Below are 11,884 nucleotides of genomic sequence, written 5' to 3'. Positions count from 1 at the left end.
GCTTTTTTACAATCTTCACAGGAAGCGATCCTGCTGCCATTTGGGAGTGGCCTCGTACGCATATCTATAAGTATGCCCGTAAGCCCAAAAGGCAGATGTGGGCGAATCTCGTGGAAGCGAAACTGGTAACGGTCCCACCGCACTCAATATTCTTTGGACGTGCTGATCTGGAATATGCAGGTGCCGGTTACTATGAACGCCCTGAGATGCTAGTTGGGAAAGCAGTCAAAAAATCCACTTTGTACAACCACGGACGTCCCGTTCGGGGACATATGTACTTCATACGACGTAAGGACAGAAATATGCTTGGAGATCAAATCCACAAGCAATACAAGTTCAAGGTTTCTTGGCAAGGTCCAGAGAAAACAAGGGAGACCGATGATGATTCGGAATAGCGTGTGTTGGGATTTTCTGATGAAGATGAACGTCCTGGAAAGTGTTCCATATACTCACCAGGACGTTCATCGGACGCAACGGTATTAAAATGTCACCCAATACATCATTTCGGCCATTGAGCGCCTTCTAACGCCAACAAGCGGCCCCTCTCTCCATCTGTTTCCCGAACCCTCCCATTCCTCATTGCCACCTCCTTCCGTCCTCCAAAATGGCGAGAAAGAAAACCCCAACGCAGCTACAGGCCGTGGAAAGGGCCGCAAGCGTCCCACTCCCTATTCCCGGCCTCTTTCTCCCGTCCGCAAACGCGCTGCCTCGCTCAGAGCAGTGCCCTCATTGAGGCGTTATAGGATCGACGCCATCTATGAGAAGGAGGACGCCGCAGTCCGAGGCGAAGCTCTTCTCCGTCACGGATGTGGCGGTCTCGCTTTGGTTTGCAGCCTTCGCCTTCTTCGCACTTGGTCGAATCTTACGTGGCGCGATGTTGAGGTGACGGTGAGAGCAGGACAGGCCGTCGACAACGGATAGGTAGAAAGAGCAACGGCAATGTCGCAAGCAGTGCATTTGTACCGGCTCACGGCTTGCACAGGGCCATTTTCGATCCCATATGTGAGGCACGTACTTTATCCACCCACACTCTCCATCCACAGAGAATTGGGGACGTGGGGACGTCTCGAGGTAGTCGTACGACTTTCTCGTACCTGCCAAATGTTTGCAAAAATTATAATTATTCATCCCCTGAATTTTGCAGTCCAAATTGGTACAATTTTCTACAAACTCACAAAATATACAAAACTAATTGCGTTGTATATACTAGTGTGAGCCTATGACTTCCCCGCCATATCTATTTCTCTTGCCCACCCATCTCCGTATTTGAAAGCCCTTCCCTGGGCTTCACTCACATGTCTATTCTCTTGGGTATTGTTTTTATTTTGGTTTGTTTACGACAGATAGTCTACATTACTCCCTATGGGCCGATATTCTGCTTGCAGGGGCTCCAACCGTGAGGAACATCTATCTTCGTTGAGCAGTTAGGGGAAACCGGAAGGTCTTTTTTAACGAGGTATAGTTTGTTACCTGTGCAGTCTCGCGTTTGTATCGAAAGTAGTTGTTATCAGAAATCTGGCGGCCGGAGCGATTGTATCACATGACCAAGGGACTCACCGTCGTGAATCAGAGCACCGCCACATCGAAGGAAGTCTTGTCACTTCTGGACCTTATATTGTCCAGCCCTATAAAGCTTTTATCTCACAGCATGTCATAGCAAACTGTGCGTCCGGCAATTGGATTTTGAGGAAGGTGCAACCAATACTCATCCACTTAAGTGGATGAGCTATACCACCGTCAAGGTTTACGCAAACCCAACCCCAATTCCCCCTTACAGAAAGCTATGTTATAACAGGATATAGCTTACCAATAGTCCTCGGATGCAAGGAGTTCGAGCTCGAGATGCAGAGCCACGGTTCGAAGCATTAGATCGCATGTGAGAGAACATGTGGTGGTACTCCTGACTGATGGGAAAGGAAGTCGTCCTAAATTTACTCATTGTGTACTGTGGCCTATACATCTATCTTAAGTTTACCATTAATGTCACGTTACAATTACAACGTCTTCGTCATCGGACTGGTAGTTCTCGTCATCAGTCATACCCAGTTCATTCCATTCATCACCGATCGATTCATTATCTGCGAGGTTAGTCGTTTCATATGTCTTCCGCAGCATGTTTAGGACTTCAGAGTATATAATTTTTTCCTAACGTCGTATCCAGGGGGCACTATTCCAATGCCAATGGCATCCCCAGCCAATTCATTGCCGGTAGACCCGGATCTCAACTTACGGTAAGTGACTTGCGCAATCTCTTTAAAGGCGACTGCAATACAGAAGATGTATCTGAGTGCATCTTTGTGCATGAGAAAAAGTTCCTCTGCATGCGTCAGTTAATGATAGCTGATCAAGAATTCTATCGCGATTGCGAAAAGGTGGCAGCTTGTTTTCACTCTTCTGAGCTCCCCTCTTGACCCTGAGATCATATCATCCTTATTGCGAAATACGGTGACATCATATCTGCAGCGCAGAAGCAGCTCTGGGAATTTCTGCATAACTTCTTGTACTGCTTGAATATTCTTCTTAAAGCACAGGTGACGGTCATTTTCTCTCTCCGGGAGACATGATATAGGGATGTCCATTATTGATTTGATGAGTCCCTCTTTATCAGATATAGCCAGAGACAGGTTACAAGAAACGAACGACAAACTCAAGTTCTTGAGGAAAGAGTTACGAGAATACTCCCGAGCTCGGGACAAGAAATCCGTCTGCATGGCTCAGAACTTTTTCAAAACCTCCATCGATGTTTCTTCTCCAGAAAAATGCTTCGATTTTGACCGTTTTCGAGTAGTTTGAGGAGAGACCTCGGCTGTTTGTTCGCATTCTTGTGGCAAAGAAGGTTCCTTAGGGTTGCGAACAATTAACCCGACATTCCTGTCTTTTCAATCTTCGACATGTTTCCTGGTTATGAAACCCTTGAACGCCCATGCTGGTCTATCCAAAAGTAATGGCTCCTCACCGTCTCTATCCGCTGATTTCTCCTTGGTTTCAAGAACGACACCGTTAGGGTGAAGGCGTTCTGCGCCGGCTACCATTGAAGTGAGCATTTGCACTCTCACAGTCATAAAGTCCTGCCCCAAACCTTTCTGCCTCGCTTGCTTACGAGAAGCTGCGTTAGGAGCAAACATCATTATTTGAATAACCTTCATCGGGTCGATAGACCCTTGCGATATGTATGGTACCACTCTACGCTTCTTTCTAGCAGGGCCCAGTGAGGGTGTATTCGGACTTCCCTGGCATGCTGAAAACGCATGATATCCTTGCATTGGTCCTCGAGAGACAGGTGATAGGTCTGCAGAGGGCGTGTTTGAAGAATCTTGGTTGGTTTCAGGCATGAGAGTACACTGCTGGGGAACGCTCCCACCACGGGCTTTGCAGCTAGTACGAATCAGATGAATGAAGAATACGACGAAGTTTGCCACGGAGACTTTGCGCATAAAGTCGTGTCCGACGAATGCCTCTACGGTGATTGATTGCGCAGCAGCATCTGAGCTGCAGCTCTTAGAGGTTACGAGAGGTGATGAGAAGAAAAGTGCCGTGGTCAGCTGGGACAAATTATCCAGCCTGTCGGAAACGCCCTTGAAGTTATTTTCCAAGGACTGCAGAGCCGTGGAAACTTCCTTGAGCATGGATGCTTGACTTGAAAGCAACTTCCGCTCTGAAGATGCAACTATTTCGCGCACTACTCCGATTCCTATGCTTCCTCGCTGCTGTGTTGGGACGTCGTCAGTGCTGAGTGGTGGTGACAGCAGCATGGCAAGGAAGTTTGGGCTGTCACCGCGGTCAGACTCAAAAGAATAGGAATAGTTGTCATCGACGAGTTCCGTCTGCCGAAATGCAGTTGTGTCACTGAAAGATTCTACATACCCAGGGGAATATTGTATAGAGTAGTTACAATTAAAACGAGAATCTGATATCCAAATACTCATATGAGGGTATGAGTACCATGTTGTACAAAACATCACAGGTTTGCCCAAAAGAATGACATGAAGTAGTGGAATTGGTGGCAAAACGGATGGTTATCGCAACAACTCTCATATTTCCATCTTTGAAGTCAACGGCAAGACGTAACGGTCGCTATGCTGTATTGAAACCAACGACTGTAATGCAGTAATACAATCAAGTGAAAAATCACGTTGTTGTATATCAGACTTACAGCTGAAGCCCCAGAGCATGACGTGTGTTGCCCTTGACAAGGATAGTCAGTGTGAAAACTGGAGTCCAGAGCAGTCAGGGGAGCTCTCTTTCTCAGTGGTACCACTGAGACCCACATCCGAACGTCTTCTATTGTACCGTTTCACTGTTGTGAACGCGCGAATGCACCCACAGCACTGCACTGTAGATTCTTCGCGAGAGATGCTGCCAATGCTAACATTGATGTCGCAAAACTGCTCTCACACGTCTGTGCGAATAATACATTACCTATGCGGTACCACCTAAGGTGTAGTGAAAACATCTCCGACAAGTAATACTTTTCTGGCATACTCATTACTTCTTTACGATGGCGCCATGCATGATTGAGTGATCACTCGATGAACCTCCTCAGATTCTTAGTTCCACACAGACGCTCAATCTCTCTGCACATGTGTTTCCCCTGCATCAGAACGTACGGGAAGGCGGCATAGATATTTCCCACAATGGAATTTCTTGTATCCTTATCAGCAAAGAGGGATCTCGTACTTGACCTAATGGACGGCTTCCAGATGAGACTAAACATGTCGGAACACGGAAAGCACTCGTTCCTGTGCTTCTTTGGCCGACTTTCAGAATCCGGGCTGTGTGAACTCAGTATTGCTTCTAGGCGCTCTCTACTCATTTCATTCACCTGTAACGAGTGTGTGAACCTTTTCTCAGCTCCATCCCAGTTGTTCATCTCCCTGTATAAAACGGGAACAATTCCTTGTTCATTTGACGCACATGAAGAGGAAAAGCTTCGACCGACCGTAATCAGGGATGGATTGTTATCGTTTTGAGAGCATCTTTCCAGGCGTCCGAATATCCGCATGCAGCTCGTCTGCCTTTTGCCTATTCTCCCTGCTTTCTTCGTCTTTTTACGAATGATACCGGACTGAAGTTGTTTCATCGATACGTTACCGATGACAGAACAAAGCTTCTCGATTGAATCGAATGTGACCGAAAAGTCAGAACTACGTGGGGCTAGATCTTTCACCTCGTCGAACTCTGGCCTGAAGAACGCGCAAAGTCTTTCGTTACTCCTGATAGTCGCACAAATTGCGTCAAACTCCATTAGCGTACAGTCGGCACAACAACAAAGTACTCCCTGTTGTAATCTGGGTCCTGATTTCCGGGATGACGTACTGACTGTTTTACAAACGGGTTGTTAATTGGCTTCATGAAAAGAGCAGCCACCTTCTCCTTGAGAAACATCAGTGGTCGTCTTGCAGAATCAGACACATGCATGTCTATGAAAGGGATGCCTTTCAACAATATTTGATGTTCGGCTAGAGTTCTCTCTACCTTTTCAATCCTCAGTTTCAGGTAATCCAGACCTCTCTCGCTTTTGAAGACGACCAGACTGTCATTTTGGGAAGGTGCATAGGTCTTGTCTAAAGCCTCATCTGCCACATCGATTTCCGTGTCATTGTCTTCAACATGACCATTCGGTTGGTGATTTTAGTTTCCAAAGTCATCAGTTTCATGCAAGACCCAGGCAAATGTTCGCAGAGAGGACATATCCTTCAAACTTCCATTGTGAAGCACTTGAACCTTCTGCATTGAGTGAGGAAAGCCAAGCTGTGCCGGGTAAGTCAGCATACAGTGAAGTGACTCACGATGCTGTAGACCTTCCTTCCAAGTTTTGCAGATAAAAGCTGTGAACCATTGCTGGTTTGGATTCCCTGACAATGCATCATATGTCTCCCAACTCACTTTCACAATTGATCCATTTTGTAGACCATATGGAAATGCGTTTGTGTCACTCATTGCAAAACACGCTTGCTCCTGCTGACTCAGAAACCACGTGGATTCTCTCTGTCGTGAACTCTGTGTTCCACTAAACGAACTTGGAGCAAAAGAAAGCTCTTATCCAGTGCTCTGCACAAGTACCTGCCAGCAGGCTACCTAGATAATACGAAGAAGACTAAAGATATTTAAGCGTGTAATCACAGCTCGTAAAAAGAAGAGGCGGGCCAGAACATGGAGCCTGTTCGGACTCAAGGACGGCCCCACTTTCGAAGGAGTTGTGAAACAATTTCGTTGAAGCAAACGGAACTCATCGCCACTCGTAACGGACGGAAATGATCATGCCTGAAAATCTACAAATGAAATGGTGTAAAACATTCCAAGTTGATATCAATATGGCGATGACATCAATGAAATATGGGCAAACGAGGTAGATCGGGATGTAAAAAACGGGGAACCCGCGCAGGTGTGGCGCCACCAAGCGAGGTCTATGTGTGCATATGAGTGTATGAGGTTTTCCTTTCAAGTCAGGTTTTGTTAGGAGCAGAACATAAAAAATACGATATTGGACCGGGTTCATTTTCGGCAAGTTGCGATTTTTGCATATTGCGTACTCGACAATGCTGACTATTCAGCACCTTGCTTTAGCGTGATCCCGTTCGCTAACCCTTCTTCCTCTCTATTCGACTGTTATCCAGACCAGTCTGTCCCCGAGGGTGCTCTGGTGGTACAAAGCCGGGTCCAGAAACATAGAAGGATTCATTCCGTCGCTGCGAGTACGTCTCCGCATGAAAACGAGTGGGAAGAGAAGGCGCATGCATCTGCCAAGTTCTGGACGCAGGGTTCGCCGGAAGAAGCAGCCATTCGCCACAGAGCTACTCGCTGCCCCTTTCAAAGAGCCAACAAGTAACGAAAACAACTCTGAAGAAGATCTAAAACCTTCCCGTATCGAACGGAACCATGGCGTATTGTGTCGAAATGTAATTGGCGATTCTAGTGCTCCCAAGCAGCTGGAAAATTCGAATGAATCGTTTATCCATGACGAAACAGCCCAAGTGCCAGAAGGAGAACCATTTGGGAACGTGATGGACGGCAACAGAGTGGATAAGGACACATTAAGTGTCACGATTGAGGCTAAATAAGCCCAAGACCAATGTAGTGACTTGAACTTGCAGGAAGATGAGGAAGTCGAGGGAAGCATGATTGATGTCATTGGGCCTGATTTGGGCATTCTAGATCCACGGTACGAATCATCCCGAGTGTGTGTAGACGGACAATCTTCCGAACAGATTCAAGAACCCCGCGACTACCTGCCTGATAATCCGTTGCGCCGATTCAAGAAATTCTTCAGCTGGAGAGTTATGGGTGGGCTCGTCATGGCTTGTGGTACGACGGCCATGAAAGTAGAGCACTATGAATCTGTAAGGCACTGGAATTCATGGAGCAAGGAGGACAAAGGAAAGAAGAGGGGCACGAGCAGTTACTCTCATTTGCAAAAGAACATTTTTCCTTTCATGAGGAAATTCTCATTCCCGAAAACAATTACTTGTTCATTTGACGTCAATGCTGCAAAGTCGGGGGCAGCGGCAGGTTCAAGTGATTATGAGGGGCGGATTTTACCTGCGAGAAAACAAGTAAAAGTCGTTTTACTGAATGAGTGGATTCTTCGGGATCTGTCGTCTCGGAGGCGGTTCATGCAACTTTGTGCAAAAGGACCCAAAGTTGAACCAAATCAATTCATCTTTGACAGTGTAGAGAACTGCCCAATAATCAGAAACCGCGAGGCTCATACCACCGCTTCCACTGTTTTCTTCAGTCGAAATCCAGTCGAAATCCAGTCGAGAATTCCGATCTCTGTCGATCAATTCCAGAAGGAACCGCAGTCGATTTCTCCATAACTTGTCGGAGCGATGATAATGGTGTTGATGAAGTCGACAGTGTATTCGAAGAGTCTGGGCTATCGGAATATGAAATCTCACAGTCGACAGAAGCTAGCTTCGGGGCCTTGACATGCTTTCGTGGATGTGTACAGAACATTCTGTTGCAGTCCGACAATAGCAGAACTGACACTGGATTCCTTCCTGGCGATGTTTTGGTTGATATTTCGATCGAAACGTCTCGAGAAGAATACACTTTCACAATTGTTAATAGGATTCTTCTTTTCGAAGCAGACGAGTACAGATCCTGTATATTCATGATCTTTCGTGATGGAAAAAGAGTACTGGAGGCCACATGCAACTTGTATATTCCCTATCTTCCACATCATCATCCGTGAATGAAAAGGGATATTCTCCAAGTCTCAGAAAACTCCAGAACGGTAGGGACTACTTCGTGTACCGAGTTATCGTGTACTCGGACGACTCTCAGCCTTTTGCAGGCAAAAGAGGAAGTGCTGGAGGGTTCTATATGCTCCCTCTAAATCTGCCTCTGAGAAACCGAGCAGACGCAGGCTCTGTCCGCGTTTTGAGCCTTACACCACCTGGAGTATCATCCAACAATGTACTTCGCGTCCTGATCTCGGACATTCTCAAGGGCACGACGAAAGGAATAGAAGTGAAAGATTTCTTTGGAAATGAAATCACCGCATATCTAGATATTGTGGGATACATTGGGGACTATCTTGCAGTAACACATACTCTAGAAGTTTTAGGTCAGAACGCTAGAACTCCATGCCATCTGTGCACCTTCAGAAAGTATTCTGAGAAAGGAATTGGAGAGTCTGACTACGCATACACCACCAAGAATCACTCGCGAAACTCTGCATTCTGCAGAGACCACGATCGAATGGAATCTATAAGGAATGATCTTGTGAGTAAAGAGGACTTTCAATATGTAGGATTGAAAAGCCGTTCACAAAGTTGTGTGACCATCGATGCTGGAACTTCGATCGAAAGTCCAGATTATCTCCCACTCCACTATTTGTCTCGTGGACTCAGAAATGCAAGGGGGCGCGTTCCTCTAACCGAAAATGGAGAGAGAGTCGTGCCTGCCATCCTTGACCCTTACAGATCTGCTCTAGTGGCTCCGGATCATCTTCTCGCTGGCCTTTCTCAAGATGTTCTGAATGCTGCGCTCTCTGTTTTTCAGAAGAAGCAGCGCCTTACCGCAGAGATATACATTCAAGAGGCATTCAGGACGCATGGATTAGAGACGCAATCTCGTATATTCAACGTTGATGCAATCAGAATTCATTCCATGTCTTTATCGAGTATGTTTAATGTCATCTTGGTTGCTCCATTTGCTTTCAAAAGCGCATTATTTCTTGACCAGAGTGCGACGCAAAAAAGAAGTCTTCCTCGTCACGCAAAGAGTGAGGAACATGATGTTTCTAATTCTGATTCAGATAGTTCGTCTGAATTCGAAGGGGAAACCGAAGAGCCTTGCATACTAAAAACATTCGAACCTGTGCGCAGTTCTATTATGTAACTACTTGCAAAGTTTCAGAAGCTCGTTGCCGCAACGTATTTCTACCCCATTTCTGCTGTGGATGGACAGAAGTCAATCCGAATGTTTAATGAGAGAGGTGGACATAAACGGTTGAGTGATTTAGCTCAACAAGCTTCTGAATATGTAGCTAGTCTGAACGAGGTATGCAAGCTAAGTCAAGAGGCCAGGAAACATCTGAACAAACCAAACGTGCATCGATTGGTTGAACTTTACAACCATACATTGCCATGCTTCGGACATAATCGTCGCTTTCAGGAGCTCATCTTCGAGGGAGTACACCAGCCTCTGAAACGAGCGATATCCAAATCAAACCACAGAAACCCGCAGTTGTCAGCAATGAACGCTATACTGGATAACGACTGGCTTTCTAGGCTCGGAGAGGTTGCGTCATCAATTGAAGACCCCGACAACATTGACGACGGGCTTGCATCCGAGCTGGAAAGCATCGCTATTGGTGCACGTCTAGAACAGAAAGATTCAAGGGAGTTGATAACGCTCCTTAACAGTACTTTTGTACCGCCGTTACTCCGTGACTTCAAGAGAAGAATTCGAGGACTGGGAGACAGATTTAAGCATGACAGGGCTTGGGTGCCTGGTACAGAGTTCGAAGATATTAGCATTGCTCTCGAAAGTACATCGTTCAAGACTGAAAACAGGGAAGCATTTCAGGGACTCCAGAAAATGTTTGGAGTAGAAACTTCCGGTGTTCAATGCACTATAACATTTATGATATCATGCTTCATGGTTCGCATTTTAGACGCAGAGGAGTATATAGAAGAAAGAAAGATTGACAAAGGCACACCAAGACATGACATATTACGACCAGGTGAGATAGTACAGGCCACAGTGAAAACGTTTTGGCGGACCTGTACAGACCAAGTGGTCATGCTAACAGATGAAGGCCAGATGGGCTACGCCAATGAACCTCAACCTTTTGCAATGAAACAGTCTGAGACTATGTTCTGGTACGTAGCAGGCCTAATTCTCGCGGCAGAAGCAAGACCTGGAGTGGATTCCAATTCAAAAGCAAAAGAAAAAGAAGCGTGCAAATATGAGCATATGTATGCTGTTGTCATTCCGCTAGGAGAAGTTTCACAATGCCTGTTGTTGGGCTGAAAAGGTTTCAAATACTGCAGTCAAGTGGCAATTATCTTTTAAGGATACATTATGGTATTCGGAAGGCAATAGTGTTGCATGATTGCGAGGTAAGCTTTAAGAGCCAGTCTTGCACGAAGGAGACATCCGGATGCGTCATTCATTCCGGAAAGATTGACGAAGGAGGCTCGCATTTCATTTTGGGAACTGGCGAAGGATTCCCTCCTGGGAAAGGTTAACCAATGCATGCAGGTAGTAGCTGTATTCACTACTATGCAAAATTAAACGATACCTTAGTTACAATGGCGATGCGCCCAATATTCCGCAGTCTCATCTGCGTATATGTTTGACTGCAAAATGTTACCTATTCCTACAGACCACAATTTGTACAAAACCCCAGCGTTAGAAGGCCTGGTGCCCCTGGACGCAGACCGAGGCAGTGATCAATGCTGCTTGTGTTCTGGTGCCACCGGGCTGGCAAAGAGAGCTATCTATAGGGCACATTAACACGTAATTTGGGAGAAAAGGGGTACATATTTGGTGCAACAGAACAGAACCATGCGCAAAAATTGCGCTGTGGTCCGATTTGCATTCTGTCTTCGCAAATCTCTTAGAAGGGATCTTCTGTACAATATCTCCAAGATTCATTGCCATTGGCTGTGTAGACGGGGTGCAGAATTGGGATTCATTGTGGTACGTTCGAGCTCTTTTGAGCATGTAACGGTCAATTGGACCGCCGATGAATTTAATCAAATTTCAAAAGAATTGGGCTGACATTGAACAGCAAAGCAAAAGGCTCAGTTTCCGTTTCTAGAATGTCTTCTCTAGTGCTGATGTCCACCAACATCACTCCCTTCTCCGTTGTTGCAACTTTCAAAGACCCACTTTTGCACATCCTCTCCGCTACATCGGCCATCATCTCTACAGCACTCACATTGTTGACTTGGTAAGTGGGACTTACTACCTCCTCCTTCTATGCTACGTTTCAACAATCAACGTGCAACAGCTCTGAGTCGCAGAACAGTATGGCGCATTGATATCATAGTCAAAGATGCTGTGATCGATGCAGTAATTGTCCTTGGTGTCCGGCGTGCACTCTGCCTTAAGGCAGGGTGCACGACGGACACCCAGGACATTTAATTTCCACCATACGCGCGGGTGAAGCACAATTGTGCTTCACTCGCCAGTATATTTGAAAGTAAATCCCGCCACTACTTTCACCACAAAACGGTACACTGAGCCGGGAAGCCCGCATCATCAAAACCATTGCATCCATTGCATCCACTGCATCCTCATCTTCCCGTCCCCTTCCCACAATCCCGCTTCCTCCATTCCGCTTCATGTCTCTACTCAGTCCCTTCACAGCTTCCTCGGATTGCTAAACCCCGCCTCTCTATCACTATCTTCACCCATCGCTCACTCA

This window comes from Chondrus crispus, genomic scaffold (genome assembly GCF_000350225.1).
Source record: "Chondrus crispus Stackhouse genomic scaffold, scaffold_398, whole genome shotgun sequence".
NCBI lineage: Eukaryota > Rhodophyta > Florideophyceae > Gigartinales > Gigartinaceae > Chondrus > Chondrus crispus.
The sequence above is the reverse complement of the archived record's forward strand: the minus strand, read 5'-3'. Positions refer to the sequence as shown.